Here is a 12,783-nt window from a genome sequence, read left to right as displayed (position 1 = left end):
AAACTGTTTGCACAATTACCTCAAGTAAAATGATCAAAATTAACTGAGATTCATTACAGTAGAATATAATATGTGTATGATCTGAAACATATATTCAACTGAGATTCACAATGCCTCAACATTGCGAGTCTTCATGAAATTCTAAATAGAATGTCTACAAATTAGAAGAGATCACCAAGGTTTTCTTAAAAAGTTGATGTTCAACTAATTTCAACAAAAGCAGAAAAAATCTACGTTAAGGACACTGTCATGTATTTCAGTGTGTTTCAAGATAGTCAGTGTTCATTACCACTCACTGTACCTTATTCATTCGTATATGGATACAGGAAGTTTAATACACGAAACATGTATCGAGTTTTCATCTATACTACTCACCTAAGCAGATTGCACTATAAAGTGGAAAGATTGCACATGTCGATTTGATATCATAGCTGCGTTATCGGTTTTCCCAGTAAAGTGTTAGGCTTATGTAGTGATATTTAGCATGAAATAACACTCTGCGGGTATACTTTCTAAACCTATAACAACACCCCTACTTGAACACACATTAAAAATGTACTGACGAAAATACGGGAAAAACGAAAAGGGAAGAAAATAAAGAAGCGTGATGGGCTTTATGTGGGCCGCAGTTTGCGAATACGTCCTATGAGTTTCACATTCAATCGATACTTTATTAACATTGACAAGGAAAAGCCAGTTTAATTCCTTTGCCGACTGAAGATTTAGCTACATAGAATGTTAGATAAAGTAAGTCTTTAAAGCCAGACAATACAATGAATTAGAGAAAACGAAACGAAAAATCGTCACGATTTTTGTCAGGTCAAACTTCTTATAACCCATGGGTATTTTATCTGATAAATTATGGTGCTAAAAATATTGTTGCCATCTGGTATCATATCCGGGGCAAGCGTTTATGTATCAAGTTCCCTACATTTGTATTTTCATTTATTTTAAAACTTTCAAATTATTTTGGTCTAAAGGGATTTATTTATTTATTTATTTATTTATTTATTTATTTATTTATTTATTTATTGTTTCAGTGGGGAAGTTACGTTTACAGGTTTAGGGGTATGCTGAACTCGAATTTCAGCAGCATGTCGCTGTGGATGTGACGAATATTAATGAACATACCTGGCAATCTTTATTGCCATGCTTAGCAAAATAATTTATTCGTTATAGGCATGGCGGGTTTTTTGATCATTGTTGACATGCATAGTTTGACAAGAATGTGAAAAACTTGTGCAAAACACAAATATACGATAGCACGTGCGTGTCAATATGAAAACAACTCATTCAATACATATGCATCTATCAGAAAAGTATCCTCCTTATAGGGTGCATTAAGAAAGTAAACACATATTCTAAGTAAGCTGTGGTGTGTTACGTCTTTTTAACGTTCAGGGTATGGCATATTTTATCTTTATTTTATCAATACGTTTTAGTGGATTTAAACAATTATTCTGAAACTGAACCTAAACAGTACGAAAAAAGTGCTTGGAAACTAGTCCTGACAATTTAATTAACATAGTATCCCGAAATGAAAATGTCACTCTTTAATAACATAAATAATAATAATAATAATAATGATAATAATAATAGTAATTTGCTTGGTCTGTTTCTCAGCTATCTAGAAATGAATCCAAAGCGAAATAATGAAAGAAATGCTATTGTGAATGATTACTAACATGAAAGTTCCCATTTGCAATTTGCAGTTGACCCGTGTTTCTCATATGCGTTTGTAATAAGAAATATAGAGATGTTGTATTATTAAGATTTTGTCCTTTTACAACATAACTGTTGATATATTTCTGCTATTTGATTTTGGCAAATATTCCAAACCAGGAACCAAGCTCCCTGTTTGATTTGCACTTAATATCCCAAATACAGAACCAAACGTCTGCCACTTGTCATTTTTGTCAAATTTTAATCGCATTTTCTCTTACAACAAAACAAGTATTACTGTATGCATCTCTAGATAAAATATAGTTTAGAGGTCAACCTCAAACAATATATGAAATCTATCAGTAAAAATTACCTTAATGTCGAAGAGTAAGAGAAATAGCGTACTGAGAATCTTACAGTTGAGCTTGCATGGAGCCTATCATGTGTTAATATATTCTAGAGAAATGATACAATTATTAATTGTTCAGAACAACGGACGTAATATATACGCAGCATGTTTATTTCCAGATTGCCCACTCTTTCCCTTAGTCAAAATAAATGTTATATCGGATCCATTTTACATGGAAATGATATATTCCGTTGTGCCTTATACTTAGCTTACCGTTTGATGGATGTACTACAAAACTACTATATTATAAAATCATTTTTGTTATTAGAATGGTGATTTTAAAGGTGTAGGAAGTACCTCTTTATATACACCACCAAGACATTACGCACTAATATAGTTGCATTAATGTTTGAAACTGTGTATTGCAGTAAAAATTAAAACAAAGCGGTTATGTACTACATACCACAAGCATATTCCCTTCAAAATCCCACGCCATTCTTCAATCATCCGATTTGAAGAACGAAAAATTCGTCTAGTTACATATGTACACCACTGTTAAATATCCAATCTAGTTTCACTTATCTGCCTAACTAACTTGTCGTCTACATGTATAGCATATTTACTTTGATATATACTAAATTCTAATTTAGGTACTGACCCGTTTACAAGTCATGCATATCACAGGTCAATATAACTATGTCCCTCCAAATGTCACTATCATGGCAACAATGCAAACATGAAGTGGCATGTATTGCAATACCACATCGTAATAGGTAAGAGATAGTATGGTACATAAATGTAAATATGTGTAGATGTTAGTGATATGTATGCATCCTTATTGGGTTTGTTTCGTTCGCACAATCGGTATGGATATCGTTCATCTCAAAGCTGGGCTAGGCACGCGGGGTAGGATCATCAAGGGAAATATTGAAATATTGATGGATAGAAATGACAGCAACTGGAGTTATAAGTTAATATTACACCAAATGTTTGCATTTGAACATATGTTAACAGGTTATGAAGGTTTCATAAAATTGCGAACGTCGCTTCGATAATCGTTTAGATATATAAGTATATGCATGCCAGATGAACAAAAACAAATCTAGTAAAGTGCATTTAACATTGGTCGCAAATCGATGTTAAGACACATGGTGTATAATCTGACTTTATTCTCTTAACTTGCGTTACATGGCATACAGTTAAAAAGCCCCAACTGCACAGGCACACACACACACACAAACAAACATACACACATATATGCACACACTGGCAGGAGACGATCAAATCCATTACGATTCCATAATCACAATATAACTCGAAGTGCTATGTTTTTATTAAACATCTGTGAATACCCACTATCCCTCTGTCTTCCGTTTGCAAATTCTAAATATATAGTGCAATTGTTTGTTTTTCGAAAACCAATATGATTTAATTAACTCTTCGAAATTCTGCTATCACCTAAGTTGGTTATCAGTACAGTTGTGAGCTGAACTGTGCCAACGCTAGGATTACAGTAACAAAGAATGCTGAGCCTGTCTGATTTCGGTTCGTCTGCCAAAAGATAGTCCGAGGCTCCACATAACTAGTTCTTTATTTCATATGGGTTGTTTATGGTGGGTACACCAGTGTATGTCTTTCTCCAGATAGTAGGGTTATCATTTGAAATAGTGCTTACCGTCTTCCCGAAATTGGGTGTCTCGTGTGAACTAGACTGCCATTCATGTAATGTAGAAGATTTGATATATATGGCAAACCCGACAGTGGCTTCGGGTCGGTCTTCCATAATACTACTGCTGCAGAAGAAGGTATAGCGTGCTCCTACACCAGTGAGTTATTCTTTCTCGCCAGCGCGAGTTTCACTCATAACCGATATATGGTATGTGAACTAGGATTGATTAAGGTGAAGCAGGCACCTTTCTTTAGACCCTTTGATATGGAGGAAAGCAAAATGATCCTGAAATGTGCTGCTCAGTCACTGTAGGTCGGAGGGGGTGCTCTAGTTTAAAATACCTGACATGGGAAGGAAATACTCTCTTTAAGTGAGCTTAAAATTGGCTTTAAGAGGGTTAAAGCTGCGCAGTCACCTCTCTCTCTCTCTCTCTCTCTCCATCATATCTGTCTAAATACAATAGTAAAGCGATCTCGAGAAGTCTAAAGACAAATCTGGATGCATTTGATTGATATATTGCCTTTTGTCTTCACAACGAGGGTGGTGTAGGGTGCCGGTGAATATGCACATTCTGCTGCCTTATCCAACGAAGATGATTATCCACAGTTAGCTTGGTGTAGCCGACCACGCTTATTCAACATTTACATGTAGTTGGCCTACCGTCTGCTGTTTCATGTGGTAGTGGACGCAGCATGATATAACCGTTAAAGCACATACAAATTCAGGAAATGAATATGCAAAAGTCTTAGATATTATTTTAATAAACATAGTACTTCAAAATTAGTAAGAAATGCAGTGAATAGCACAGTTCAGTTACTGCTTTACTTGATATTTTTTTTGCTTACTCGTTGCAAATATGCAACATTTGCAATAAATCTGACTAAAGCAATACCAACTATTTTGTATATTTTGTTCCTAGAATCATCTGATTGTTCTGGTTATACATAATATGTGTTCAGTAGGCCTATATGGATTAGAAATTGAAACAGCAGAAGACAACGTAACCGTTGTGGGTCTCAGAAACTGGTCCTAAACTGTCAGCGGTCCTGGATAGGACATGCAATAATGGATGATTCATTTTTGAAAGGGGAGGGGTGGGTGGATGATTTTATTATGTGACCAGAATTACTATTTTGACAAATCTAAGTGTAATTCAGTTGACTCATCATGACTATACACGCACGAAAACGTCAAGGTTTACACATATCTTTGAAGCATATAATTAGTTTCACATTGGATGGGGGCATACTTGTTACGTCAAAAACAAAGGGCTTACATTCATTCTACTTTCAATTTTTAAATCACAAGCATGTCGTTGATGATTGTTTGATATGTGATGTGTCCTTTTGTGTTTTTTGTTAGCTGCTAGTCATACAAGTTAACTTGTTTATTATTGATTGATTCGTTACTATCGGAGCGGGGGGGGGACGATAAGTTGAGAGGAAGTATGCAGTAACAAAAAGCAACAGGTACCCATTTATTGTTTAAAAGTACTTAAGGAAAACGTATTGTTCAACTCAAATATTCGCAAGCTGGCATGTTACTGTTTACTACGATCTTCGACGATCTATAATGACAGGTTTTTTTAATTCATGTAATACATGTAGGTCACTCGAGTTGCCCTACGTCCAATGCGCATGAACGTACCAGATGAGGCTATGCGTTAGGCTTGACAGCTCAAAAAGTATTGATAAATGATCGATTGTTCACTGGTATCTAACCCCAATCGAACCTCGGGCTGGACCAGTGTTGGAATATGTGAAAGCTTGACAGCGGTAAATTTCGGAGATTTCCCCTATCTTCCTGCGCCAGTTAGACTGGCTGCCATATATAGCCTATCAACCCATAACAACAACAAATCTATATCTTTCTGTTTTGTTTGTTTATCACTATCTTATTTATATTACACAATGATAACTTTATGTATAATACAGTTTTAATCGTTTTGTTTGGCTCGTATACCACTTATGTTTGTTCGTAGATGACGTTTTTTGAAATGAAGTTTTGTTCTGTTCTGCTATGTTGATAACATATAAACTGTTTGCACAATTACCTCAAGTAAAATGATCAAAATTAACTGAGATTCATTACAGTAGAATATAATATGTGTATGATCTGAAACATATATTCAACTGAGATTCACAATGCCTCAACATTGCGAGTCTTCATGAAATTCTAAATAGAATGTCTACAAATTAGAAGAGATCACCAAGGTTTTCTTAAAAAGTTGATGTTCAACTAATTTCAACAAAAGCAGAAAAAATCTACGTTAAGGACACTGTCATGTATTTCAGTGTGTTTCAAGATAGTCAGTGTTCATTACCACTCACTGTACCTTATTAATTCGTATATGGATACAGGAAGTTTAATACACGAAACATGTATCGAGTTTTGAGCTATACTACTCACCTAAGCAGATTGCAATATAAAGTGAAAAGATTGCACATGTCGATTTGATATCATAGCTGCGTTCTCGGTTTTCCCAGTAAAGTGTTAGGCTTATGTAGTGATATTTAGCATGAAATAACACTCTGCGGGTATACTTTCTAAACCTATAACAACACCCCTACTCAAACACACACTAAATATGTACTGACGAAAATACGGGAAAACGAAAAAGGAAGAAAATAAAGAAGCGTGATGGGCTTTATGTGGGCCGCAGTTTGCGAATACGTCCTATGAGTTTCACATTTAATCAATACTTTATTAACATTGACAAGGAAAAGCCAGTTTAATTCCTTTGCCGACTGAAGATTTAGCTACATAGAATGTTAGATAAACTAAGTCTTAAAAGCCAGACAATACAATGAACTAGAGAAAACGAAACGAAAAATCGTCACGATTTATGTCAGGTCAAACTTCTTATAACCCATGGGTATTTTATCTGATAAATTATGGTGCTAAACATATTGTTGCCATCTGGTATCATATCCGGGGCAAGTGTTGATGTATCAAGTTCCCTACATTAGTATTTTCATTTATTTTAAAACTTTCAAATTATTTTGGTCTAAAGGGATTTCTTTATTTATTTATTTATTTATTTATTTATTTATTTATTTATTTATTTTTTTATTTATTTATTTATTGTTTCAGTGGGGAAGTTACGTTTACAGGTTTAGGTGTATGCTGAACTCGAATTTCAGGAGCGTGTCGATGTGGATGTGACGAATATTAATGAACATACCTGGCAATCTTTATAGCCATGCTTAGCAAAATAATTTATTCGTTATAGGCATGGCGGGTTTTCTGATCATTGTTGACATGCATAGTTTGACAAAAATGTGATAAACTTGTGCAAAACACAAATATACGATAGCACGTGCGTGTCAATATGAAAACAACTCATTCAATACATATGCATCTAACAGAAAAGTATCCTCCTTATAGGGTGCATTAAGAAAGTAAACACATATTCTAAGTAAGCTGTGGTGTGTTACGTCTTTTTAACTTTCAGGGTATGGCATATTTTATATTTCTTTTATCAATACGTTTTAGTGGATTTAAACAATTATTCTGAAACTGAACCTTAACAGTACGAAAAAAGTGCTTGGAAACTAGTCCTGACAATTTGATTAGCATAGTATCCCGAAATGAAAATGTCACTCTTTAATAACATAAATAATAATAATAATAATAATAATAATAATAATAATAATAATGATAATAATACTAATTTGCTTGGTCTGTTTCTCAGCTATCTAGAAATGGATCCAAAGCGAAATAATGAAAGAAATCCTATTGTGAATGATTACTAACATGAAAGTTCCCATTTGTAATTTGCAGTTGACCCGTGTTTATCATATGCGTTTGTAATGAGAAATATAGAGATGTTGTATTATTAAGATTTTGTCCTTTTACAACATAACTGTTGATATATTTCTGCTATTTGATTTTGGCAAATATTCCAAACCAGGAAACCAGCTCCCTGTTTGATTTGCACTTAATATCCCAAATACAGAACCAAACGTCTGCCACTTGTCATTTTTGTCAAATTTTAATCGCATTTTCTCTTACAACAAAACAATTATTACTGTATGCATCTCTAGATAAAATATAGTTTAGAGGTCATCCTCAAACAATATATGAAATCTATCAGTAATAATTACCTTAATGTCGAAGAGTAAGAGAAATAGCGTACTGAGAATCTTACTGTTGAGCTTGCATGGAGCCTATCATCTGCTAATATATTCTAGAGAAATGATGCAATTATTAATTGTTCTGAACAACAGACGTAATATATACGCAGCATGTTTATTTCCAGATTGCCCACTCTTTCCCTTAGTCAAAATACATGTTATATCGGATCCATTTAACATGGAAATGATATATTCCGTTGTGCCTTATACTAAGCTTACCGTTTGATGGATGTACTACAAAACTACTATATTATAAAATCATTTTTGTTATTAGCATGGTGATTTTAAAGGTGTAGGAAGTACCACGTTATATACATCACCAAGACATTACGCATTAATATAGTTGCATTAATGTTTGAAACTGTGTGTTGCAGTAAAAATTAAAACAAAGCGTTTATATACTACATACCACAAGCATATTCCCTTCAAAATCCCACGCCATTCTTCAATCATCCGATTTGAAGAACGAAACATTCGTCTAGTTACATATGTACACCACTGTTAAATATCCAATCTAGTTTTACTTATCTGCCTAACTAACTTGTCGTCTACATGTATAGCATATTTACTTTGATATATACTAAATTCTAATTTAGGTACAGACACGTTTACAAGTCATGCATATCACAGGTCAATACAACTATGTCCCTCCAAATGTCACTATCATGGCAACTATGCAAACATGAACTGACATGTACTGCAATACCACATCGTAATAGGTAAGATATAGTAGGGTACATAAATGTAAATATGTGTAGATGTTAGTGGTATGTATGCATCCGTATTGGGTTTGTTTCGTTCGCACAATCGGTATGGATATCGTTCATCTCAAAGCTGGGCTAGCCACGCGGGGTAGGATCATCAAGGGAAATATTGAAATACTGATAGCTAGAAATGACAGCAACTGGAGTTATACGTTAATATTACACCAAATGTTTGCATTTGAAGACATGTTAACAGGTTATGAAGGTTTCATAAAATTCCGAACGTCGCTTCGATAATCGTTTAGATATATAAGTATATGCATGCCAGATGAACAAAAACAAATCTAGTAAAGTGCATGGACCATTGGTCGCAAATCGATGTTAAGACACATGGTGTATAATATGACTTTATTCTCTTAACTTGCGTTACAAGGCATACAGTTAAAAATCTCCAACTGCACAGACACACACACACACACACACACACACACACACACACGCACACACACACACACAAACATACACACACATATGCACACACTGGCAGGAGACGATCAAATCCATTACGATACCATAATCACAATATAACTCGAAGTGATGTGTTTTTATTAAACATCTGTGAATACCCACTGTCCCTCTGTCTTCCGTTTGCAAATTCTAAATATATAGTGCAATTGTTTGTTTTTCGAAAACCAATATGATTTAATTAACTGTTCGAAATTCTGCTATCACCTAAGTTGGTTATCAGTACAGTTGTGAGCTGAACTGTGCCAACGCTAGGATTACAGTAACAAAGAATGCTGAGCCTGTCTGATTTCGGTTCGTCTGCCAAAAGATAGTCCGAGTCTCCACATAACTAGTTCTTTATTTCATATGGGTTGTTTATGGTGGGTGCACCAGTGTATGTCTTTCTCCAGATAGTAGGGTTATCATTTGAAATAGTGCTTACCGTCTTCCCGAAATTGGGTGTCTCGTGTGAATTAGACTGCCATTCATGTCCTGTAGAAGATTTGATATATATGGCAAACCCGACAGTGGCTTCGGGTCGGTCTTCCATAATACTACTGCTGCAGAAGAAGGTATAGCGTGCTCGTACACCAGTGAGTTATTCTTTCTCGCCAGCGCGAGTTTCACTCATAACCGATATATGGCATGTGAACTAGGATTGATTAAGGTGAAGCAGGCACCTTTCTTTAGACCCTTTGATATGGAGGAAAGCAAAATGATCCTGAAATGTGCTGCTCAGTCACTGTAGGTCGGAGGGGGTGCTCTAGTTTAAAATACCTGACATGGGAAGGAAATACTCTCTTTAAGTGAGCTTAAAATTGGCTTTAAGAGGGTTAAAGCTGCGCAGTCACCTCTCTCTCTCTCTCTCTCTCTCCATCATATCTGTCTAAATACAATAGTAAAGCGATGTCGAGAAGTCTAAAGACAAATCTGGATGCATTTGATTGATATATTGCCTTTTGTCTTCACAACGAGGGTGGTGTAGGGTGCCGGTGAATATGCACATTCTGCTGCCTTATCCAACGAAGATGATTATCCACAGTTAGCTTGGTGTAGCCGACCACGCTTGGTCAACATTTACATGTAGTTGGCCTACCGTCTGCTGTTTCATGTGGTAGTGGACGCAGCATGATATAACCGTTAAAGCACATACAAATTCAGGAAATGAATATGCAAAAGTCTTAGATATTATTTTAATAAACATAGTACTTCACAATTAGTAAGAAATGCAGTGAATAGCACAGTTCTGTTACTGCTTTACTTGATATTTGTTTGGCTTACTCGTTGCAAATATGCAACATTTGCAATAAATCTGACTAAAGCAATACCAACTATTTTGTATATTTTGTTCCTAGAATCATCTGATTTTTCTGGTTATACATAATATGTGTTCAGTAGGCCTATATGGATTAGAAATTGAAACAGCAGAAGACAACGTAACCGTTGTGGGTCTCAGAAACTGGTCCTAAACTGTCAGCGGTCCTGGATAGGACATGCAATAATGGATGATTCATTTCTGAAAGGGGAGGGGTGGGTGGACGATTTTATTATGTGACCAGGATTACTATTTTGACAAATCTAAGTGTAATTCAGTTGACTCATCATGACTATACACGCACGAAAACGTCAAGGTTTACACATATCTTTGAAGCATATAATTAGTTTCATATTGCATGGGTGCATACTTGTTACGTCGAAAACAAAGGGCTTACATTCATTCTACTTTCAATTTTTAAATCACAGGCATGTCGTTGATGATTGCTTGATATGTGATGTGTCTTTTTGTGTTCTTTGTTAGCTACTAGTCATACAATTTAACTTGTTTATTATTGATTGATTCGTTACTATCGGAGCGGGGGGGGACGATAAGTTGAGAGCCAGTATGCAGTAACACAAAGCAACAGGTACCCATTTATTGTTTAAAAGTACTTGAGGAAAACGTATTGTTCAACTCAAATATTCGCAAGCTGGCATGTTACTCTTTACTACGATCTTCGGCGATCTATAATGACAGGTTTTTTTATTCATGTAATACATGTAGGTCACTCGAGTTGCCCTACGTCCAATGCGCATGAACGTACCAGATGAGGCTATGCGTTAGGCTTGACAGCTCAAAAAGTATTGATAAATGATCGATTGTTCACTGGTACCTAACCCCAATCGAACCTCGGGCTGGACCAGTGTTGGTATATGTGAAAGCTTGACAGCGGTAAATTTCGGAGATTTCCCCTATCTTCCTGCGCCAGTTAGACTGGGTGCCATGTATAGCCTATCAACCCATAACAACAACAAATCTCTATCTTTCTGTTTTGTTTGTTTTTCACTATCTTATTTATATTACACAATGATAACTTTATGTATAATACAGTTTTAATCGTTTTGTTTGGCTCGTATACCAGTTATGTTTGTTCGTAGATGACGTTTTTTGAAATGAAGTTTTGTTCTGTTCTGTTATGTTGATAACGTATAAACTTTTTGCACAATTACCTCAAGTAAAATGATCAAAATTAACTGAGATTCATTACAGTAGAATATAATATGTGTATGATCTGAAACATAAATTCAACTGAGATTCACAATGCGTCAACATTGCGAGTCTTCATGAAATTCTAAATAGAATGTCTACAAATTAGAAGAGATCACCAAGGTTTTCTTAAAAAGTTGATGTTCAAATAATTTCAACAAAAGCAGAAAAAATCTACGTTAAGGACGCTGTCATGTATTTCAGTGTGTTTCAAGATAGTCAGTGTTCGTTACCACTCACTGTACCTTATTAATTCGTATATGGATACAGGAAGTTTAATACACGAATCATGTATCGAGTTTTGAGCTATACTACTCACCTAAGCAGATTGCAATATAAAGTGACAAGATTGCACATGTCGATTTGATATCATAGCTGCGTTCTCGGTTTTCCCAGTAAAGTGTTAGGCTTATGTAGTGATATTTAGCATGAAATAACACTCTGCGGGTATGCTTTCTAAACCTATAACAACACCCCTACTCAAACACACACTAAATATGTACTGACGAAAATACGGGCAAACGAAAAAGGAAGAAAATAAAGAAGCGTGATGGGCTTTATGTGGGCCGCAGTTTGCGAATACGTCCTACGAGTTTCACATTCAATCAATACTTTATTAACATTGACAAGGAAAAGCCAGTTTAATTCCTTTGCCGACTGAAGATTTAGCTACATAGAATGTTAGATAAACTAAGTCTTAAAAGCCATACAATACAATGAACTAGAGAAATCGAAACGAAAAATCGTCACGATTTATGTCAGGTCAAACATCTTATAACCCATGCGTATTTTATCTGATAAATTATGGTGCTAAACATATTGTTGCCATCTGGTATCATATCCGGGGCAAGTGTTGATGTATCAAGTTCCCTACATTTGTATTTTCATTTATTTTAAAACTTTCAAATTATTTTGGTCTAAATTTATTTATTTATTTATTTATTTATTTATTTATTTATTTATTTATTTATTTATTTATTTATTTATCGTTTCAGTGGGGAAGTTACGTTTACAGGTTTAGGGGTATGCTGAACTCGAATTTCAGGAGCGTGTCGATGTGGATGTGACGAATATTAATGAACATACCTGGCAATCTTTATTGCCATGCTTAGCAAAATAATTTATTCGTTATAGGCATGGCGGGTTTTTTGATCATTGTTGACATGCATAGTTTGACAAAAATGTGATAAACTTGTGCAAAACACAAATATACGATAGCACGTGCGTGTCAA

This window comes from Sinohyriopsis cumingii, unplaced genomic scaffold, assembly GCF_028554795.1.
Source record: "Sinohyriopsis cumingii isolate HCF-2022 unplaced genomic scaffold, ASM2855479v2 utg000360l, whole genome shotgun sequence".
In the NCBI taxonomy this organism is placed as follows: domain Eukaryota; kingdom Metazoa; phylum Mollusca; class Bivalvia; order Unionida; family Unionidae; genus Sinohyriopsis; species Sinohyriopsis cumingii.
The sequence above is the reverse complement of the archived record's forward strand: the minus strand, read 5'-3'. Positions refer to the sequence as shown.